At 42.5% G+C, this 22,313-nt stretch overlaps 1 protein-coding gene across 1 annotated transcript in view; it reads right to left on the reverse strand.

Moving 5' to 3' along the window:
* CAPN13 (calpain 13) overlaps positions 1–22,313 on the reverse strand; it is an 81,884-nt gene that overhangs the window by 57,080 nt on the left and 2,491 nt on the right. Inside the window, exons 2-3 of the mRNA XM_080587662.1 lie at positions 13,988–19,655; positions 1,320–13,854 (exon numbers count right to left, since the gene is read on the reverse strand). The gene's annotated coding sequence lies outside the window, so the exon portion shown is untranslated. The remainder of the gene's footprint in view (positions 1–1,319; positions 13,855–13,987; positions 19,656–22,313) is intronic.

The following is a 22,313-nucleotide window of genomic DNA, read 5'->3' on the forward strand; positions in this document are numbered from 1 at the left end:
ATAGGGAGGAAGAGGGAGTCTCTGAGGATATGACAGCAGAAAGGTTAGTGACCCCTGCAGAAACTAACCTGGAAACCCCAAGCACCCACTATTTTCTGCATTAAACAACTTAAAAGCCACTGGCAAAGGGTATGTATCATCTCTCTCCAGCACTCAGTTACAAAAGATGTCAAGCCACTGCTATAATCAGGTACTCAGTGGTGGCAAATGCTCCTGACAGCTAATTACATTTTGCAAAAAGCTTTATGTCAGAGTACAGACATCATTTCCTTCAAAGGTTTCTGACTTTTTTCACCATGTAGGAAGTGTAAATAAGCAATTAGAAACATGTGTCTACTTCACAGCTGAACTATCTACCTTCCCCTCTCCCATTTTTTTCAAAACATTTCTGATACATGCTGGTTCAGCTGGGTTTCATACTTCAGGAAGACTGAAGAATTTGCATCAAACTCTATGAAGAATACCAGAAAAAACAAAAGGCCAACAGCCCTTCTTCCCCATTCCCTCTCAAACACTCTAAAATATCAATGTATATTTATCCTCACACACAATATTCAATATATGCTACAGTAATACAAGCTCTTTACCTTTAAGACCCTGTCATTCATGTATTTGGAGCATTGTAAAAACTTTGGGGAGTCAGCTCCAGAATGGTCTTATAATGAAGGAAAGAGTGAACTTATTAGTTCCCACTACACTCAGAGAAGAAACAAATGAGAGCATGCTGTTTCTCAGCAGGTTGCCCTCAGTGACAGCAAACAGCAGAGACAGAGCAGGGACCTGAACTTGGATGTCCCAAACCCTCTGGCAGATGGATAGTGGGTCCTTGTACATGAAGTGTTCAAAAGCCTTGGGCATTCCAAAAAAAATCAAGACCAAAGACAGGCAAACCTTCTACAGATTGGTTTCCCAGTGGCACCTGATATGACCTTCTGCTCCAACTAGTCTATAAAGTATTCCTTTCTGACTATTTATTAAGTCATTTTTCTGCATACATAGCATAGGACACTCCCCGTTAACTTGTTTCTTCCTCATTTAACAGCAGCATACAGAAATTACAGAGTCCCCGTCCTCTTCAGATCTCCACTCTCACCAGATCCAACTTCTTCCAACAACTTACCAGTTTAATTTCAGGCTCTTTGTAGGACAGCAAACTCATCTTTTCTTTCCCTACATGTAACGTTAAGGATGGGGACTGATCTATTCTGTCTCCCCAAGACAAATCCCTCTCAGTGTTTCTGTGGTGCTTTTCCAGCACTATTCCTTGTATTTTGTCTGCTTTATCGTGTAATAAGTAAAACAGCAAAGTGATGTTTTACCTGCAATGCCTCCGGTAGAACTCTCCAGCCAAATCCAAGAGAGCTACAGATACGCTGGTATTATCTGTGTGATCCTTTATAGGGCAAGCTTCACCCTGCCTTTAGCAAACATAACCAGGTTGAATTCAAGTTCAAAGTCAAAACCAAACAATAGGACTTGGGTGTAATAGTATTACACCACAGTATGTGTGTATACACACACACTTCTATTAGCCATGCAGAATGAATTCTATACCTAGCTGGACAGTTAAGTCTCCCCTGGCTTATTGTGGTTTCAGACACCGTCGTTCTTAAGGAAAAACAGGATTTGTTTGCACCTCCCACACTTTCACACTACCTGCTGTCCCCCTTACACCAGGAAATGCAGAAATGTTATTGGGCACAGGCTGGCAGCACTCACAGACATGCTGTCAGAGCTGCGTCATTCTTTCTGCAGTAGTAAAAGAAGCATATGCTTTTAAGTCAATATCCATCAGCATTTACACTGGGCTCTTCTTCAAATATCATGTCAGTTTACTCACTTAGGTAGCTTGATTTATTTCCTCCATGACCACCTGAGGAAGTAAGGGTTATGTATATAATTAGAACGTCTAGGGTACTGTCCTCTATTTTGCCAAGTTAAAGAATACCTAGCAATGATATGGGAAGGGGGAATCTTTTTCATTTTGGGGAAGCCAAACTGAGATAGCCTAAAGAGGCCCAAAATCCAGCGGAATGGTGTGCAGCATATTCTCTGGAACACATCGCCTGGCAGCAATCCCATACCTATTCCTACATCCCATAAACATTTTCGAAGAAAAGGACTTCGGCGTCCTGGTGGACAGCAAGTTGAATGCAAACTAGCAATGGGCCCTTGCAACAAAGAAAGCCAAGAGCATCCTGGGCTGCAAGAGCTGGAGCATAGCCCATGGGTCAAGGGAGGGGATCTTTCCCCCCTGCATAGTGCTTTTGTGACCGTACGTGCAGTAATATGTCCAGTTTGGGGCTGCTCAATATCAGGGGGACCCTGAAAGCACAGCAAGTCCAGCAGCAGCCCACCAATCTGTGTAAATTTTCTGGGTAAATTAGAGTAAAACCCACTCCAGAGAGTAAAACTGGTGCAGTTTTCCTCTGAGAGCTGCTTTCCACAACGGTTACATAAATAAAAGCTGATTGCACCAGAAGCAGGGAGCAAAGATTTTCCCGAATGCTAGTGTTGCTAGCTCATCTCTCAGCAAGCGTGCTGTTAATTGCCTCCTCTCCGGGGAAATGACAGGTATGTTCCCCTCCAGGTATGGTGATTTACTGTCTGGAACTGATGCCTCTGCTTAAATGGTGGATTAACATGATTTAAGAAATACTCATTGCAGAGTTGATTAGAAAGCACCATCACCAGCCTGGCAGGGGTTTTCAGTTACTGCAGCATGGCACCACTTTGAGCTTGTCAGCTTTCCTGCAAACGGCTATGTCATGTGTCCATTTTCACAGTGGTTCCAGAGAAGGAAACATAGAAAGCACTGGGATTTTATGTATAACGATGAGCCTTTGGATTATATGCTCTCCTAGGTGTTTGTGGAAGCCTGCAGGAAAATATGAGAATTTAACAAAGCACAAGGCTTTGGGAGAGCAGGGCTGTTTTTCGCTTGTGTTACCCTGTGAGATTTTGGCAGGGGCAACACTGTCCTGACTTCAGGTCTGTTTTTACAGAGCAGGGATAGTAATCCAATGGAGGGTGGCTGTGCAGCTCAGTCTATTCAGAAGCAAAAGTTGTTGAGGGGTCACTGGAAACTCAAAACCGCTTCTACACAGCCAGTTACTTCCCCAGGGCTGCTAAACACACAATTAAAGAATGCCCTTTATGCTTAGGAGGGGTCTGCACTGTCTCCTCCGGTCTAAGGTGCACTAGCACCAAAGGGCAAGTACCAAGACGTGCTGTTCAACACGTGCTTTCTGTGAAGTTAGCACAGCTTGCAAGATCTCAGCTGGCACAACGCGATTTCATGTATTTAATGGGTTGTTATTCCTTTCCACCCTAGAATAAAAATAAACTACATAAAATGTGACCTTCTTCTCAAAGAGATTTCACACCAAATATGTTTAACTTCTACCATGTCGCCCAGCTGTGCTGAGGGCAGGCTGCTGTTCTGCATAGCCAGCAGCCACCCTGAAGCAGTCCGGGTTTTGTCATCTTTCCAAGGGGAAAAAGAACAGCATAACTTTGCCCAAGTAATCCTGGAAGCTTTGGCATGAAAAGCAACTCTCCTCACACCACCTACCGGGCTTATGTGCTGAAGTATTGACTGCTGCCTTCTGCAACGTTTCAGATGCATGTCTTCTTATTTCCACTACTTTCACCCTTGTGAAGATCACATTCATTTTTAGCAGAGATACTGCTAATTTACACCATGGTAAATAAAAAACAGGCTGGAAATTTTTCCAAGGTAGCAAACACAGCTACCTTTTATGTTAGCGGAAAAAAAAGAGGAATCTTCTTTCAATCACCTTCACATTTGTTGCAGTCACTTTGATTGGGTGTCCCACTGCTTTTGTATTATGGGACTAATGGAAGAACACTATCAATTAGTTTCATTTGCACAGCTGTAATTTTCTATATTGGCCAAGTGTTATAATTTATTTGCTTTTGTTACCTATGATGCAGGAAAAAATGTATATACAATCTAGTTTGCTCTGTGTTTATGCACTCCAATTTCTGGCAGGATATGCCGTTTGAAAACACAAACTTTTAAGACCGTAAAACTTATCAGGCAGACAGCAAAGATCTACTTCTGTATCTGTTTTTAACCCAGCCCTCACACACAAGCTGCCCCTTAACGCAAATTAACCATGAGTTCGGTATTTTCCCCATATTAAGATATGCATCATTTTGCTCCTAAATGAAGTACAACTGCTGTTGAAAGTGAAATGTGGTAGCTGCTTAACTGTACATAACAAATCTGCACAGCCAGATACCACTGCCATTTGAGGGAGGCAGGATTTGGTGTGGATAATACTTCTCCGTGGAGCCATATTTTTAGGACAAAAATCCATTGACTTCGGAAGTACAGTAGGGATCCTTAAAGAATATAAATGAAAATAAAGAACAAGCAGACTGCTTTCAATGCTCATATTAGCTCTAGAATTGGTTAGAAATTTTCCAGTGGAATGCTTTTCCTTCAGAAAACGTCAATCTGTCAAACATGAAAGCCACTGGCAGTGAATTTTCACCATGAGGAAGAGACAATAAATTTTCAATAATGCTACCAGGCTCCATTTTGATTTTGGAATGGTTTCATCTTTTGCTTATGGAAAAAAAATAATCATTACTTCAGGAATCACTCTGTATTATCCAAAAGATTTAACATATTGAAGCGTAAGAAAGTTTCTAAATGCTATTGCAATAGCTCACTACATTCAGCCTGACAGTATTTTTCAGAATGTGCTTTCATGAGAAATTTCAGACGTTGTTTTTCACTTGAATGAAGAACAGAATAAGAAAGCCTTCTGAATGTACTGAACCTCCACAGAACTGAAAGGCTGATTTGGCCCCACAGCAGCTAACACTGAAACTCCCCATAAAACGCTCTTGGCCTTTCCTATCATCATCAGTGATACCTAAACATGTCTTAAACAGAGCTGTCATGACATTGTCCTTGCAAGCGATATGGATACCCTTTCACCTGGTCATAGCACTGCTCTTGTGCTTTACCACACTTCACTAGGAACTGCTCAGTAAGGTAAGTGCACTTTTGCCCTTCTCCCTGTTGTGTCCCTCATTCCCCTTCAGAGGGATCTGAAGCTAACTGGGGCAAGCCCCGATACTGTCACAGTGGAATTAAGACCATGTGGTGACTCGAAGTCAGACATACAGCACGCTTGCCTTATCTTGAAGAAGCCCTTGTGCAGCAGCAAGCATGTTGCATGCCGATGGTGTTAGGCATTGCTCAAATATATTGCTCCAGTTAAAGGAGAGAAAAGAAACTGAATCAATTTCTCAGACCAACACTCATTAGCAAACTCTTGGAAATGTAAGAGTTATTGAAAAATGGCAATCAACTGGTTTTGATGACCATGGGTTCATTTTCTCTTGATCCAACACAACTAACCTTGTCTGAAGCCATAACACACCCCCAAACACATACCTGCAACATACCTAGCAGCTTAAAAATGAACTGTCTTGAAAGAATATGGAGAACATGCCAAGACACAAACCTGCTGGTAATGTCTGAAAAAGCATTCTTGGCCTCTAAGACTGATTTTGGCCATGAAGAGAGACATTTCATGGCCTTTTTTAAAAAAAAAAACAAAAAAAAAAAACAAACAATCAGCACTTGCCAGCATCACAGGGTTGGGCAGTCTTAAAAAAAAAAACAAACATTACAGCCAGAGTACAGTCATGGTTTCTCATCCTGATAACGCTGCAGCCAGGTATCTCTGTTTGCTCATCTGACCAACAGTAAGTAAAAAAGAAAGATACCAACTGTAAAGGAGGCAGCTCTGCGTATTCTTGAGGCTATACTGTGCAACACCCTCCTGCTCAGTGGTGTTGCATCAGATCAAAACGAAGGAGAATTTGACTCCTTATTTGAAATTCATAAGAAGGAGAAAAAAGCCTTGAAGAAAAGCTCCAGACAAGTTGGCTCTTCCAGCAAAACAGATAGTTGTTTTTTGTGTTTTTTGTTTTGTGTGTGTTGTGTTTTGTTGCTGAGGGCCTCGAAAAGGAAACGTTTGTGTGTTTGCACTTATTTTTCAACCTGTTCCCACACACCTATGGTGCATTGGACGCGTGTTTCAGTTCCCAAGCCAGCTCATTACTTTAACCTTCCCTGCTGGGAGGAAGGCTCACACTATGTGTATGAGCAGCTTCAGAGAAGCTCCAGCCCTGAGCTTTTTTTCAGGTTGAAAGCCTCTTCTCAGAGCTGCACAGCTGCTCTCTTGGCTCTGCTCCAACACCACAGAACAATCAGGATTGGCATTGTATCTGAGGTATTAATTAAATACCTTAATCAGATAGATAAGCCGTTTAATAGTGCTCAGCGCATACAGGGAGAGCAGGATATCAGTAGAGAGAATAGCATATGGTCCCTAGTGAAAATTTCTGATACTTCTAATTGACATTTCAACTAATACTTTTCCATGGTTATCTACATTATAGCATGGATCAAGGAAACGCATCACAGATTACATTTAACTTTTCCAGTTTAACTGCACTATAGGTCTAAACACCTGCTTCTTCATGGAGGACGACGAGGAGGACTAAAGCCTATAAAACTTTTGTGGCCAAGCACAGGAGGCTGTGGGTAACAGTCATACAGCCATAAACCACAGAAAGAGTCAAAATACAGAACAAGAATGTAGAGAGGTGGGCAAAGTCTCAAGTGGTTTTTTTTGTTTTGTTTGGTGTTTTTTGTTTGTATGTTTTAAACAAAGGATCACTTCTGTGAAAGTGATTTTATCCAGTAATACGTGGAAAATACAAGGCGATGACTGAAGGTTTCCCACTTTTGGGGGGGACAATGCTCAGCAAGCGTAGTGGCACACTTGGAAGTGGTTGTTCTCAATTGAGGTGAACAGAACTGGTACACTGCTATGCTGGGAAGCACCCAAAAAGTCTGAAAATAGCCTAAATAGCCTGGAACACAGCGTGATAGTGCCTCAGTTCATAGAATCCTAGAATGGTTTGGGTTGGAATGAACCTTTAACATCATGTAGTTCCAACCCCCCTGCCATGGGCAGGGACACCTCCCACTAGATCAGGTTGCTTAAAGCCCCATCCAACCTGGCCTTAAACAACTCCAGGGATGGGGCATCCACAGCTTCTCTGGGCAACCTGTTCTCAGCCATTAGCTGGAGAATCAAACTACAGTGTGTGTGACCCAATATATGTCCTAGTGAGTGACAGAGAATGGTACTGAAGATAAAATATTGTGGGGTGTGATGGACTGGATTCCTGGCACAAAGAATTACCTTCTTCTCTGCTCCCTGCGTATACTCCTGCCAAAGCACTACGAATGTTCCTGTTATCAATGGGCTAAAGAAAGCATTGCAGTATCATACAAGGAAGTTACAAAGGTGGGTTTCATGCTGAATAACCAGACTTTCACAGAGAAAGAAGAGACTGCATTGCTGGGAGATACAAACTAAAACTGATATAGTATAGGCAGCCCGTCTTGCAGTTTATTTGGGGCTGCAGGTTGCTATTTATTATGTATCCAGTGCCCCATACAATAACACTTTGATTCCTGACTAGAGCTTCTAGGTACTCTAAAACAGTAATAATCCAAATCTAGGTAATCCAAACAGTAATAACAAACAATTACTCCATGTCAGAGTGATGAATGACTAAGAACACTTCCTGTGTTTTAACCATCAAGTATATACAAAACACAAGGAAACTGCAGAACAGTAAATCTTTGAACTGCCAGTTCAGTTAATAAATCAGTTAATAAATCTCTGGGCATTTCATTAATGAGTGTAGTAATGAGTAGAAAAGCCAAGTGATTATCACAAAAGAATGTTTTATGCAGATTTCTATGACTTTGTGTACTTGCTGTGTTATCAGACCTGCAAAACACGCCCCAGAGCTACAATGCAGATATATATTCATTTTTTTTATTTATTTTTTCCCTCAAGTATGCACCCTTTGCCCTTTTTGCCACAGGTGGTGGTTCAGAGGTGAGTTAAGACTGTGTAATCTCATTCACCAGTGAGCAATAAGTGACAAGCAGAGAGCAACAACTTGTCACTGCTCAAAGCAGACAAAGATGAAGTTGGTGACTGGGATGGCCAGGGCCGTTCCCCACAAATTGTCACAGTTTGAGCTGTGTGCTTGTGTCACAGTTTGAGCTGTCACACAGCCCTTGTGTTTGTGCCCCTCAAAACTACAGAAAGAGAATTTTACCAGAGGAAACACTCACAGAGAGAATCTAAAGCAGAACTGGAAACCATTTAGCTGGAAAATGAATTCCAGTCAATATCTCAAGAGTCTGCCTCAAACATCAGAAAGTTTTGTTTCTCTAATCAGAGAGCAGTGCAATGCCTGAATTTCCAAATAAAACCATGCAGAACTGCCCCCTCTCCTCAGGATCTAACCCAAAGGCCACCGATGTGATGGAACAATTCAGCAATTCTAATGAATCTCAGAGCACATATTTGGGGGGTAAGGCAGCCAAACCACGAGCAAGCCATAGACACCAAAGCTTTATCTTGGTTATTAAAAACAAGAGGAGACACCAATGGCATGAGCTTGGTGCTAATGAAGAGTAGCACAGCACAGTTGTGCCCATACCACAAACCTTTTTTCTCCCCTCAAAAAAGGCATCTTGATCCAGGCTGACAGAGTACAGGCATCTGCAAGTGATCATCTAAAATGTAAATAACGTTTCTTCACTAAGAAGGAAAAAGGACCTTTTCGGGTAGGACAATTTCAGTTTCAGAGCTCAAGAAAGGCATGAACACCTGAAAGTTTCTCTATTTGCTTTATTCTCCAATTACATCAATAAGACCAACATAAGGTGTCTTCCTGCCAGCCTGACACTGCTTTAACACTTACACCACTCCTCTCTGGCCCCCTGACACCTCACTAATCCCTGCCCTCACACTTGTAGCTGTGCAAAGTCATAGAATCACAGAATCATTTAGGCTGGAAAATTCCAACCATCGAGTCCAATCATTCACCTGACCTACCAGATCTCATCACCAAACCACGTTCATTAGTACCATGTCTGTGCACCTCTTCAATACCTCCAGGCATCAGGACTCCACCACTTCCCTGAGCAACCATTCCAATGTTTCACCATCCTCTCCATGAGGAAATTCTTTCTAATATCTAATCTGAACCTTCCTGGCATAATTTGAGGCCATGTCCTCATGTCCTATCACTTGCCAACTGAGAAAAGAGACCAAAAGCCTCCTCACCACAACCTCCTTTCAGGTAGTTGTTGAGAGCAATGAGGTCTCCCTTCAACCTCCTCTTCTGCAGATTAAGCAACCCCAATTCCTTCAGCTGCTCCTTTTAAGCCTTGTTTCCTAGTCCCTTCTCCAGCTTCATTGCTCTTCTCTGCAGACCGTCAAGCAACTCACCATCTTCCTTGTAGTAGGATAGTTCAGCAAAGGCTGGGGATATCCTAGTTTGAAAGTCCGACCACTAGGCTGGCATGCAGTTGAAGTGGTTTGTAGTCCCCATTGGTTTTTTGAGGAATTATCTTCCTCTTTTTCAAAGACTTTTCTGGGTTCATGCTACTTTCTTGTTACTTTTCTACAAATCTGTTTCTAAACAATTTTACTGGTGAGAATATATTCAGAAATAGCATTCTGAGCAAACCTTTAGGCACAGAAAATAGATTCAGCATTGTGTAATCATGAATTTCTACCACTCTGATGAAAAACAGGAATTTCCCACATTGACAGATTGTGTCCCATCGAGCGCTGTGTCCAGGCTGTTGGTCTGCCGACCAGATGCAGAAAACTTCAGTAAGAATAGTACTTATTGGAGACAGCATCGATAACAAAACAAGTCATCCCACTCCACCTGATTGCTTTTTCTGGGAAAAGTGGACAAACGTGACAGATGCCAATGACTCTGCATAGGGAGCTTCTGCAACATATTCGTATATAGAAAGGCAATGCACAAATTAAAAAGCTTCCCGTATCAAAAGAAGCTGGAGGCAAGTCCATTGTTATCATTTGACAATACATAGCCCACAGCTGTTTCTTCCTAACACTGGATTATATTCTTAAGGTACAGGCCAAATACTAAGGATTTTAATGATTTACTATTTTTAGTAGTACAAAACTTTTAAAGGTCATACTCATTTTACTCAGAAAATAGAATCAAATCAAATAGCTTAATGCATTCAGACCAGCTAATCAACACATCAGCACAGCTAGGATTTTGAATCTCAAATACCTTCCTTGGAGCTGCCCATGGGCTGCAAAAACCATAAGTCAGAAATGACTAGTGGTTGTATTCAGCAAATAATTTCAAACAGCAAATACAGTTAAGAAACCTGCAATCTGTCTGCAAGAAGATAAGAAACAATAAGAAGAGATTACTTTGCCTGTCCTTCTCTAGGAAATGAATGATTTGTACTTTTAGGAAACCCTGGTTGTTTGTCTCCTAAGACACAGCCCTGATCAGCTGTGTAAGCCTGAGCCCAGTTCAGGACACGCTCTTAGCACTAATAGCAGTTGCCCAACAGAAACCAGGAAAGAGTTTGTAGAAGCTATCACATTTATTTAACATACACACACAAAATCTCTATCATTCCATCTTCTGTGTTTACTGAATCCATCAGGGAAAGAAACATCTGCTCCTGCACTAGCAAGCTGATCTCTCAGATGAACTGCACATATAGCAATAAAAAAGCATTGTGAGGATTTTTAAATTAAATTTAGTACAAGATCGGTATCAGGCAGATTTGCACGCAGAGGATGCTTCTCAACAGGTGCCACACATGGTCCCCTCCCTTCCCTGGCTCCCACACTCCCTGCCTGCTGCTCTCGCATAACAGTCAACAGGGAGGTCTTATCAGCCAAAATGCTGCATCCCACAACACACCAGCTCTTTCCCCAGGACAGCCCCACCACAGGCACATCAGCACCTGGGGACTCTCCTCATGGCTTCCCCTCTCCATCCAGAAGAGAGCTCCTAACAGCATCATCATATTGCTTTCTAATGACAGAAGGTGGTTTTTTTGTTTACCTACCCATGTCCTACCTAATGCAACAGAGGACACAAACGAGCTAGAGCAGAGGTGACTGTGTACGCTTTAGTCCTACATATCCACAGAACAAAGGTGTCCATATACACAGGTACCTGGAAAACTGCACCAAGGGATACTGCATGTGCAAAAACATGTGAGTCAAAACACGTGAGCACGTGTGGACCACAGCACACCCACCAGAGCCAGCTCTGAACACCTCGCTCCTTGTCAAAGCACACCTGGCAGCTCTGACTCCCAAGCATCTATCATACCAGCTCCCTTTTTCTCCTGCACCAATCTAACTAAAACAAAAAGAACCTGCCACTCACTGCTGGTGGATCAGCCCCAGTCAGCAGAGCAGTTTGATGCCAGGTACAGACTTCACTTATATATACACTCTAATCCTTCAAGGTCTATTTTGCTGGCTTTTGTTATTCCTCTTGTTTTTTCATGGCTTTGCTAAGTTCTGCTGGGTTGCTGGGCAAGTAACTCACACTGCAGTCAGTGCACGTCACGCAGTGTTTTCACTAGAGTTCAGTACAATTTCTAACATTTATCATTGTAATAGCCTAATGAAGGTGAAATGAAATTAGAAAGGGTGTCAACTGGAATATGGAGTTTGTTTTACAATTATCTATACAGCGGGTAACCACTGGCACAGAACGGTGCCTTTTAAAAAGCTGGTTATATGTGGCATAAATGTTCATCATTAGGTGACTTAAAGTGACCCTAAGCCATGTTCTGTAATTGCTGCCTTCCTAAGCACTTAAAAGCAAGCATGAAAATATTAAGGCCATCCCAAGGTAGTTTTTCCAACCAATGGAGATGGTTTATAGCCATGCAACTGAGCCCATATAACTGTCACTTCAACATCATTCCTGCTTGCAGAGTGATCAGCAGTGATTTTGCTTGAGTGATTTTTGTCTATGTAAGCAAACTCAAATGAATATAACAATAATAAAAACTCCCAGCAGAGCAATTGCCATGGCAAAAAAAAAAAAAAAGTCTCCAGAAACACACATGTAACCTTCTGATTACACATACACAACAGAAAAACAAAATCACGGAATTAAAAGCTGTTTGGGAAGTTGCATTTCTGCCTGTTTTACTCAAAATCAGTGTTCATACACAGGGTAAAGCAAGTCTTTGGCATTTGCCAGGATGGCTAACCCTTATTTAAGGCAGAATGTCTAAAGGCACAAAGAATACTGTTACTGGATAATGATCTCCTGCTGCTAAATAAATACCATGGTCTGTTGCTTGATGGATGTCATGCAGTAATGATGTCTAATGGTGCTGTTAACAGATAGCTTAATGCTGAGTAGGAGAGACTGGATTCAGGCAGTCAGAAGCCTCCTGAGCCCAACCACCACAATACAAAGGATGACTTTCTCTTAAAGATCTAAGCTTGTCTCTGGGTGTCAGATTGTAGTTTTAATTCATTTAGTCTCTGAGGGGTAGCCGGATTCCTGGAAGAGCAATAACTTCAGAGTAACAAGCTCTTTGTTCAGCAGAATGAAAGAGTGGGCTTTGATATTTATCTAGCATCATGAGTTAATAACCTGTTGTACTGGCATCCTTCTGACATTACCCAAAATGGATTTTAATTTAGTGCAGAAGACTGAGAAGAGGTAACACTGAAAACTGTAGCTTAGAAAGTCAGAAGCAGCAAAGATACAGCCTACAGCCATAACAGTTTGAACTTTGCTCAGGCTTGCTGCAAGATGAAAGCAAAGAAACTTGTACCTGCATATGAGATGCTTCCATTCAGTTCATCACCAAAGGGTTCTCCAAAGGTCTTACGAAGCTGAGACCAGCACCTGTTACTGGATTTGCACAGAGAGCCTCCCCACTGCAGATGCAGTAGGGTGTTTGATGAGGGTAGCTTTGTACAACACTCAAAAAGCGCTGCTAGCAGCTTATCATATAACACCCCCATCTCTAGTCCACCATCTAACATCTTCACCAGACAGCAGGAAGCACTCTAGTCTTCTAGAAACATCATCCAAATAGCTGTGAACTGATCCATTTTCTGCATTATGTGACCAGCCAGGCTATTATGTCAGCAGGCTTTCTGAAGCCCACTTTTAATTAGGTAAGCATTGGTCTGCCTCCTGATACACACTCCCAGCCTGGACTTCATTTCCTGACCTTAATGACCTGGATATCAGTTCCAGGTGGGATTTACTGACAACTCCTGAGTACACATGGTGACATATGAATTCAGTTTATGAAGCTCCTTAAATTGCAGGTTTGGAGACCCAATTCTAGCTTCCCTGTTCTTTGTGTAGCTATCCTGAGTTGCACAAAGAGGACACAAACAACAAACATTTCAGAGAGGTGCCGCTTTACACTTGCCTTGCAGGGTTTTAGGTGCCCTCACAAGGAAGAAGTAACAGCTCAGGTTCTCTCTATCTGCTAGTTAATTGAACACTGTTCTTCGATACCCTCTGAAGATTATCTTCCTGCTTATAGTTATGTTAGAGTAGACAATGGGAGGACCTGTCATTTAGGGATCATGTATTTTATTTTCTACGTAGACATCTCGTACAAGAGAAGCAACATAAATTGCCCCTCCAGTTGAGAGCCTTGTTACAGAAGTGAGAGTCTACTATGACGCCATATGATGACAGTGATGGCTCAGAGAAAGTGATGCTGCCAATTGCAGCAATTAAACAGTAATGACATAATTAATGTAAAAATTATGCATGGCTAAAATCCAAGCTATCAGAGTGCAAGAAGTATTTACCATTCCAGTTGAGATGATACCAAATCTGCTCTTATGACTTGATTGTGAATAGTGGCTATGGAGAATTTAGGGAACAGTAACAGACCATGTGAAGTAATGGAACAGCCTGACGGGAAAGCAAGGAAAGAGAAAAAGATATTAAATTTAATTGCACAAATTGAGCAATACAAGTGAGGAGAACCAAAATAGTCTTGCTATAGCAAGACACTTCAGATCTGTGCCCCAGACCAATTACAGACCTCATGCCCCACAGTCCTGTTGCATGGACTGGCTCCAGTTTCCAGTACATTCAAATGGATGTTTGGTGCTTTCCCCTTCCAAATACATGACAAGAAACAGGACCAGAAAAGTCAATTGGTTCATTTTACAAAACAACCTTTGGTGAAGAGCAAGTTTTAAGACCTGTGTTAATTCTGCATAACCCGCATCTCACACTGCCAGTCTAGTGTATTAAGTCTAATGTATTAACAAATCCCCAACTTCAGAGATGAAGGAAATGAATTGTAAGTGACATTATGAATAGTTAAGAAATCCGTATATTTCTGAAACTTCAGAAATCAGGTCTTCCTAGATAGCTGGGTAAAAAAATAAAAGGGGGGGGGGGAGGGTAGGAGGGTAGGGGGAAGAGGTGAACATAGTCTGTCATGTTTATTCCATGGCTGCCTCAGCTCTCAGCTCATTCTGTAGGTTGGCTTCTAAATTTTGAAAATCTGCCTTGTCATATTTCAAGCTTTCTTTCATCAGGGCAATTAGGAGAACATGCTAAAAATATGCTGAGAGAGCCTTATAAATTGCAAAAAGATTTTTTGGTGATGATTAAAGCCAATTGTGACAGCCCATGAACGCAGACAGTCACATCAATCAGACTGCTGTGCCCAGCAACTCTTCCCCATATTTAGACCAAAAGATTATTGCTATAATTGCCATTTTGAATGTGCAGCAGTAGCAGAACTGCAAAACAAATGCGTAGGGTTCTTTGGCTGTGCTACAAGTTGAGAGGGTTGTACGTTCACTGGGCCAACAGAAATACTTTGGACCTGGAAAACTGGGCTGAAGACATAGCCAACCCCCAAGCCTTTCCCACAAATCCACCTTGAAACACTGCTATATTAAGTACTAGCTTTCTGGATCTGTATTGTTTATGCTTCCCTACTGGGTACCATAATGTAGCGATAAATGAAACCAAGTTGTTTGCTGTGTATTACCATATGTTTTACTGATTGGTCTTCCTATGGACAAGGAAAGCAGTCTCAAGGAAAAGGGAAGGACTCTGAGCAATCTCTAGGCTAAAAATACAAAGTGCACATTAGAAGGTAGTTTGAGTTTCTAGTGCAGAGTTTTGTTGTATGGTTTTTGTACCATGGCCCATAGGCAATCTCTTTTAACCAATTTCTCTGTTCTGTACCCAGAATCATAGAATTATTCAGGTTGAAAAAGACCTCTAAGATCATCTAGTCCAACCTTTAACCTAGTACTGACAAGTCTACCACTAAACTATGCTACAAAGTTCTAAATCTACACATTTCTTGAAGACTTCCAGAGATGGTGACTCAAACACTTCCCTGGGCAGCCTATTCCAATGCTGCACAACCCTTTCAGTAAACAAGTTTATCCTAATAGCAAACCCTATGTGCTCATGCAAGCATGCAATATATTGATCAAGTGGCTTTATGGTCGTACTTTGCTTGGTGTCCAAGGAGGGGTAATGGTTTTCCATTTAGATTGTGGAATCTACTGCTTAATGATAAATACACTCCTGACATTGTTAAATGACAGCCTGATTCTAATAAACCCCATGCTGATCTGTTTGTTTGTTTGTTAGATTGGGTGATTCATCTTCTTGTGCTGTTAAAACTTCAGTTGGAGTTATAGAGACAACATGAATCAGACACAATCGGCATGTCCCCTGCTGGTTTGCTCACTTCCTACCTGTTAACAAAATACTGACTAGTTTTCTCCTCACATTGCAGATCTTATTATTAATTGATTTCATTATTCATTGCTCTTAAGGCTTGTGAGGCCTCTTCAAGGCACACACATAAGCGATCCACATGGTCTACAGCAAAAGACTTCCGTGCATATGCTTCTCCCAGGCCACTCAGTATCAAGTTGTAATCCCTTTGTGTTGCTGAGCAAAGTGCCTGCAGCCACGCTGACTTTATGAGAATGAGCTGAGTGCTGTATTTTTTTTCCTTGTTTTGCTACTAGAAAGCAAGAAGGGGGGTGGCAGGGTGGAGTGGGAACGGAGGGAAGATCATATTATCTTCAAATCTAATTATGGTCTCAATAGCTCCTGAGGATTTGGCTTCATGAAGCTGCTCATAAATTCTTCCTTGTCATCATGCCCGCTAATACTTTGCTCTCATGTGCTTGATAAGGGCTTGAGTCATTTTAAATTAGTTGATAATACACCAACAAATAGGCTGTGGGATGCACCAGACAGCCAAGTGCCCTAGAAAGACCAGCCTCTGAGGAATGACTCCCAGTGGCCTGAGCAGACCCGGCCTCTCCTTCCATGGGGGTCTCACTGAGGGGAAATGAGCTCCCACTGGCTCTGCTGACGTTGTCATTAGTTTCCTCAGGAATGTGTGTTATACCCAGAAGCTATAACACACACAAGGTATGCACAGCATGCCTCCAGCAATCCTCCATAAGATTTTACAATAAGCCTGGGAAGACCCTAAGGGTCTTACAGGTGCCCTGGACATCTCCCCAGGCCCCAGCACAGCCATGGATAGAGCAGGGCCACATTTGGACACACAGGACACCAGATTTAGAAATGGAAACATTAAAATAACTCTGGGCTGGCCATTTAAGTCACAGACTGGATAGCTAGTGGTTCCTTTACACTCATCCATCCACCCCCTCACAGCTGCTGCTATTGTTATTTGTGACAAAAAGCTGAAGTCAGGTTAAGGTCATGTTCCTTTTCTTCCCCCAGTCCAGTTACTTCTTAAGAAATCCAGTTGAGGCACCACAGATTTTTTCCTTTCCCTTCTGGATATTTACACTTTCAGGCATCTTTTGGGAAGAACCCTTAATTCTCATGAAACACGGATATGGGACCATCCATTTTCACACCTGCATGCAGGCAAACCAGTAGAAGGTTTGCTCTCTGCCACTGAAGGTAAAAAGCACGGCAGTGACCGTCACCCTGCCCCTTGCAGAATGACCAGTGCCTGCCCCAGGCTGGGTCAGCCAGGGTCTTTTTTCCAGTTGTCTCAGGGAGAACCTGAGATGGCATCTACTGCTAGGAGTGCTAGGAGTCCGTCTGCTCCTGTTTGGGGATAACTTATCCGTGTTCATGAACCAACCTTTTCGGCCTAGCCTTGACACTCCTGCCACGGACAAACGGCAATGTGGGACCCACTAAACATATGCAGCCTTGCCTCAGCTGAGGCTAGCAGCCTTGTGCTGAGAGAAGAAAGGGGATGGTACCAGACAGGAGTTGCACTGCAAATGCACCGGTATCCCTGGCACCAAGGTCCCCATATCTCTTAAATACCTAAACATTAGATGTTAACAGACACCAGGAAAGCCCATTACAAAAGACTAAGAGGGTTGGGCAACAGGGGCGCTGATACTGTTTTCTTCTTCCTTGTTGCTTTTGCCTTTAAAGCATACATTCTGTTTTGCTGTTCTCTCTGTAGGCTGGCTACCAGAATACCTAAACAGACAGCCACCAGTCAAGGTGGATGGAATACCATTGTATACTGGAAGAATGCAAGGATGGAAGTATCCATACTGGAAGAATAGGCTCTAAGGACAAAATTATTAACTGATGGCAAGAGGAGGTGAGAAGATATACAAGATAACTGTGTCTATTCAGAGAGAAAAGCAAGGTGCACCTGTGACCCTCCAGAGACACCATTTACCAACTGGCAGCCCAGGTGGATTCTCACAGACCAATTTGCTGATTCCTCCTGAATGCAGCAGGAGCTGCCTGGCATCTTACTCACTAGGTAAACCCCTCAACGTAGTTTGATCTGTCTCACTTGCCTTGGTAGTAAGCTCTGAGTTACGCTGCCAGGCATCATGAGTCTCTGTAATGTCACAGGGAAATATGAGACACCTGTCCCGAATCAAAGCAGATAGGCTTATCTCGTTTCAGAGCCAACTCACGGTTGGGTAGAGATTAGATTGGCTGTAAGAAATTCCTGTTATTGTGCAACTTATTATTCATGGCAGGGGGAAAATGGCTTCAAAGGTGATCCTATGTACTCTATAGGATATCTTCTTATATCTAACATACATTATACAAACCAAATTGGTTTTTTGTTTCAAGCACCTCTGTGCAGAAAAAAAAAAAATCAATTTCAAATTGCAGTGGCTGTGATCTTTCAAGCTAAACATCCATTGCTACCATACTATGTGTTTGGCAATGCAAAGCTGCAGACGTGACAAGTGATACACAAGTCAACGTATGTGCTATATCCAGATCAAGGTTTGACCTCCAAGGTACTGAATAATCCACTGCCCCTCTAACAACAGTTTCACTAACAGAAGCAAAAATATGTTGCAATGCAATAAGCAAATTTATTTTAACCCCTACATCGTTCTGGGGCAGCTATTTTAAGTCACTGGATCGGTTAGCCTTAAACATAAAAAGACCTCAAAGTGCAGAGAGCTGACCCAACATCTACCCAGGCCCTACTCACTCCTGGGAGCACGTGGTTTCATGCTCAGCTGATTTGTAATGTCCTCCGTTACTCCCCAGTCTCACCTGGCCTGCTGCAGCAGAAGCCTCACATCTCCACGACTCACTGAGCATCTTGTGAACTCACCCCATTTGCCCTTTGTCACCTCTTGTGTCTGTCAGACCAGCTGCCAGTGCTTCCCACCAGTGCTAAACCTCCAGAAAACTCCCTTTCAGCTCAGCTTGTGCACAACCTTCCCCAGCTCCAGTCTCCAAGGATTATTACAGAGGTGAAAACAGCCTCAAGATGAGGATTAGCAGCACTGTCCAACAGTAAAACAGGCTCACGCAACTTCTCCTAGCTAGGAAAAGGAGGCATGGCATTGTATATCTCTCCTGCAGAGACAAACAGATACATGGGTGTATTGGGGCTGGCTGGGATGGAGTTAACTTTCCCTACAGCAGCCCATGCAGTGCTTTCTCTGCACTTCCACATGGCTTTTGCTTATTGTTTGTTTGTTAGTTTGTTTTTCCCTTTTCCCCTTTCCCTTTAGTTAAATTATTTAATAATAATTTTCCCTTAATAATTATTTTTCCTTTAATTAAAGTATCCTTATCTCAACCTGTGAGTTGTTTCTTTCCTTTTCTTCTTCCCCTCCTCTTCTGAGGAGGGGGAGTGAGAGAGTGCCTGTGGTGGAGCTCAACTGCCCAGCAAGATAAAACCACCACAACGGGTTGTTGTATGTCTCCATGGTCAGAGCTAGTTTGGAGCATGTAGTGCATATTTAATACATGATACAAGCAGTAGCAGTGCTGAGCCACATGCTCTTTTCAGTGAGAAAACCAAGGGCTGAGGGGACTTTGTTCTGGTGCTCTGTTACAAATCATGGTGCAGCTGTGAGTTACTGGGGCTGGATTTGCAGCTCACTTGTACAAAGCACAGCCAGCCCAGCCCATGGCCAGGTTATGCTTCCAGTTTGCAGAGGACCCTGGCAGAGCATTAATGTGCCTTGTGTGCTCTGAGTGTCCTCACAGAAGAGTCCCTGTTGCAGCAAAGACAGCTGCTACTCTGCAGGGAAAGCAACCCTTTCCCTCACACAGGGTAAAACTAAGAAATTCTAAAATTAAGAAGACTTGTATCAACTTGACCTTTAGGTGGGAGTTTGCTTCTTCCCGCTTTTCTCAGCTTGAGCAGTAGAAACAGGCTAGCCAGGACACCGCTGTCTGTAATCAGCTTACAGCACAAGGTAGGAAAGCTTGGGCCACAGAAACTGCAGAAAAAAAATAATATGCTAACAATCATTACATGTGTTCACAGTGAAGATCTCTTTTTTCCACCCTTCTCTTAAAAATGAGCTTAAACACATTTCTACTTGACTCCATAACCTGTGGCCTTGGAACAGCCCTGATTTTGCAATATTCATCTTTTATTTCATGTATCAGGTTACATATAAGCTTTCAATACTCCTTTTGCTTTCCCTTTTTTTCCCTCCTTCATAGGTTGGTTAGTTGGTTTTACAAGTGAATTTCACAGTACGATAGCAACGTCTTGTCTCTACACTTCTTTCTCATAAATCACAAAAAAAATGAGACAGTTGTTGCAGTGGACAGTCCAACCTTGAAGCTCAGTCATGTGTTTTTTTATACATCACACACAACTTGGATTTCCTTAGTGCCCAAGTAATATCAGAGAAAACAAAGCATCCCCTACACTGCAAAAGCAATGCTGTTACCTGCAATTTTACACATTTTTTCATCAGCTCCAAGCTAAGATGCAGCTCAACTTAAAACTTAATTAGACTCAATTAGAGGCAAAGTAGCTTGTAACGTTTTTATTCTTACAGGGTTCTTAGGCACTTCCAGTGAGAAACAGAACAGTGGACATGCAGAAAACACCTTTAAACCTGGAATAATTCCACTGGATTTCATGCCTTAAGTTTCAGTGTAGGGTGGACACCCGTACCAGACGTGTAAACAGCCACCTAAAACTGGGGCTGGAATGATCACTCAAATAAATTAAGTTAGCCAGAAAATTAATGAGCTACAGTTTCATCTGCCACATGTGTTCATTATTAGCATCTTGTGATGTTTGATTTTGCATTATTTACCACTTCTGCAAACAATTCCAGCCCACAGCTTTTTATTAAAACTTTTAAGATCTGAAGCTTGAGCAGCATAGGTCCTATTGCACAGCTGTGATCAGAGTCCCAGACACAAAGAAGACAAGCCTGCTGCACTACGGACCCTGCTTTCCTTAGGGCAGTGTGGTGTGTTGAACCCTGCTGGCAACTAAGAAGGATGTGGGCCTGTTAGAGCAGGTGCAGAGGAGGGCCACAAAGATGATCAGAGGGCTGGAGCACCTCTCCTACAAAAAAAGGCTGAGAGAGGTGGGGATGTTCGACCTACAGAAGAGAAGGCTCTGGGGTGACCTCATTGCACCTTTTCAGTACTTGAAGGGGTCTTATAAAAAAGATGGAGAGCGACTCTTTGCTCAATCAGATATTGATAGGACAAGGGGGAATGGTTTTAAACTAAAAGAGGGGAGATTCAGATTAGAGGTTAGAAGGAAATTTTTCACTCAGAGGGTGGTGAGGCACTGGCACAGGTTGCCCAGAGAGGTTGTGGATGCCCCATCCCTGGAGGTGTTCAAGACCAGGCTGGATGAGGCCTTGGGCAACCTGATCCAGTGGGTGGCAATCCTGCCAATGGCAGGGGAGCTGGAACTAGATGATCCTTGAGGTCCCTTCCAACCCAAGCCATTCTATGTTTCCATGACTGCTGCCTGTCTTCAACTATAGTCCTCCAAGTCTTCATCAATCAGCCCCATCTTCTTGTTGCCACACTGAATCATTAAAGAAGTTCGAGTTCAATTTCCTTCTGTTTACTACTAAATTACTACATCTGCATGCTATAAGCTGAGGTTCCAACCATTGATGCTTTGTGTTGTTATCTTACAGTACTGTGCTGGCACAGTGAGGATGAGCACAAAATAATTGGAAATGAGCCAGGTAGGAACTGTAAGACTTCCCCCAGCCCAACTAAAATCATGTAGATTTTTTCCCATTGGAACATGGATCTCCTTTGGAAAGGGAGGGAAAGGCTAAGGTGATTTTTGTTGTGCTGGCATAGCCTTGCTTGGCTCATTAAAAGGCAGTAGATGTTCTAGACCTGAGTTTCCTGCTGAGTAATTTTCACAGGGGATTTCCCCAAGGCACAAGAAGTGACTTATCATAATAAAAGATAATAAAGCCTGTCACAAAACTCAATGTCCAGGATTAGAACCATATTTCCTAATTTATTTTCTATTCATTCAAATCAATGCAAAAATGTTACCAAAAAGCATTACTACCTAACGACATTAGGGCTTAAGAGGTATAGACATAGAAGCCCATCTAGATATGCTTTTGAAAGGTCAAGTATATCACTTCACAGCGTCATAATAAACGTCTAGGGAGGTAACAAATACAAAGCAAAAATGTTCATCTGTCTCCAATGTATTTTAATAAGTTAAATAAAACTAAAAGCGTGTGTTGGATTTCAGTAGCAGTTAGCCTTTCCCCTGACACAATGCAGGATCTTTTTTTTATGAATGCTAAGCAGATTTGCTAAATGCCATATTGGGGCTAGCTCAGGAAACTACCAGTTCATTGTCCCCTTATATTAAGCTTCCCAGGAGCCAGGGTGATACCTCAGGCTTCCCCCAAAAACACTGCTGATTCATAGGGCTAATCTCACTTCCTGGACCATGAAACATGCTGTAGTCTAAGGGTTATGGCCAACAGATGCTTAAGACACAATCACCTGCACTTCCCTAGGTTTGTTAGATACTTGGTAGCTTTGGGGCCTTCAGGGCAGATGCATTTCGCAGTGGAGCAGGGGATCACAGTGTGCAAAGCGTTTCCTGCTTCGAGGTTCAGGTCTCCAACTGC

Source organism: Anser brachyrhynchus, assembly GCF_964034855.1.
Source record: "Anser brachyrhynchus genome assembly, chromosome: 3".
Classification (NCBI taxonomy): domain Eukaryota; kingdom Metazoa; phylum Chordata; class Aves; order Anseriformes; family Anatidae; genus Anser; species Anser brachyrhynchus.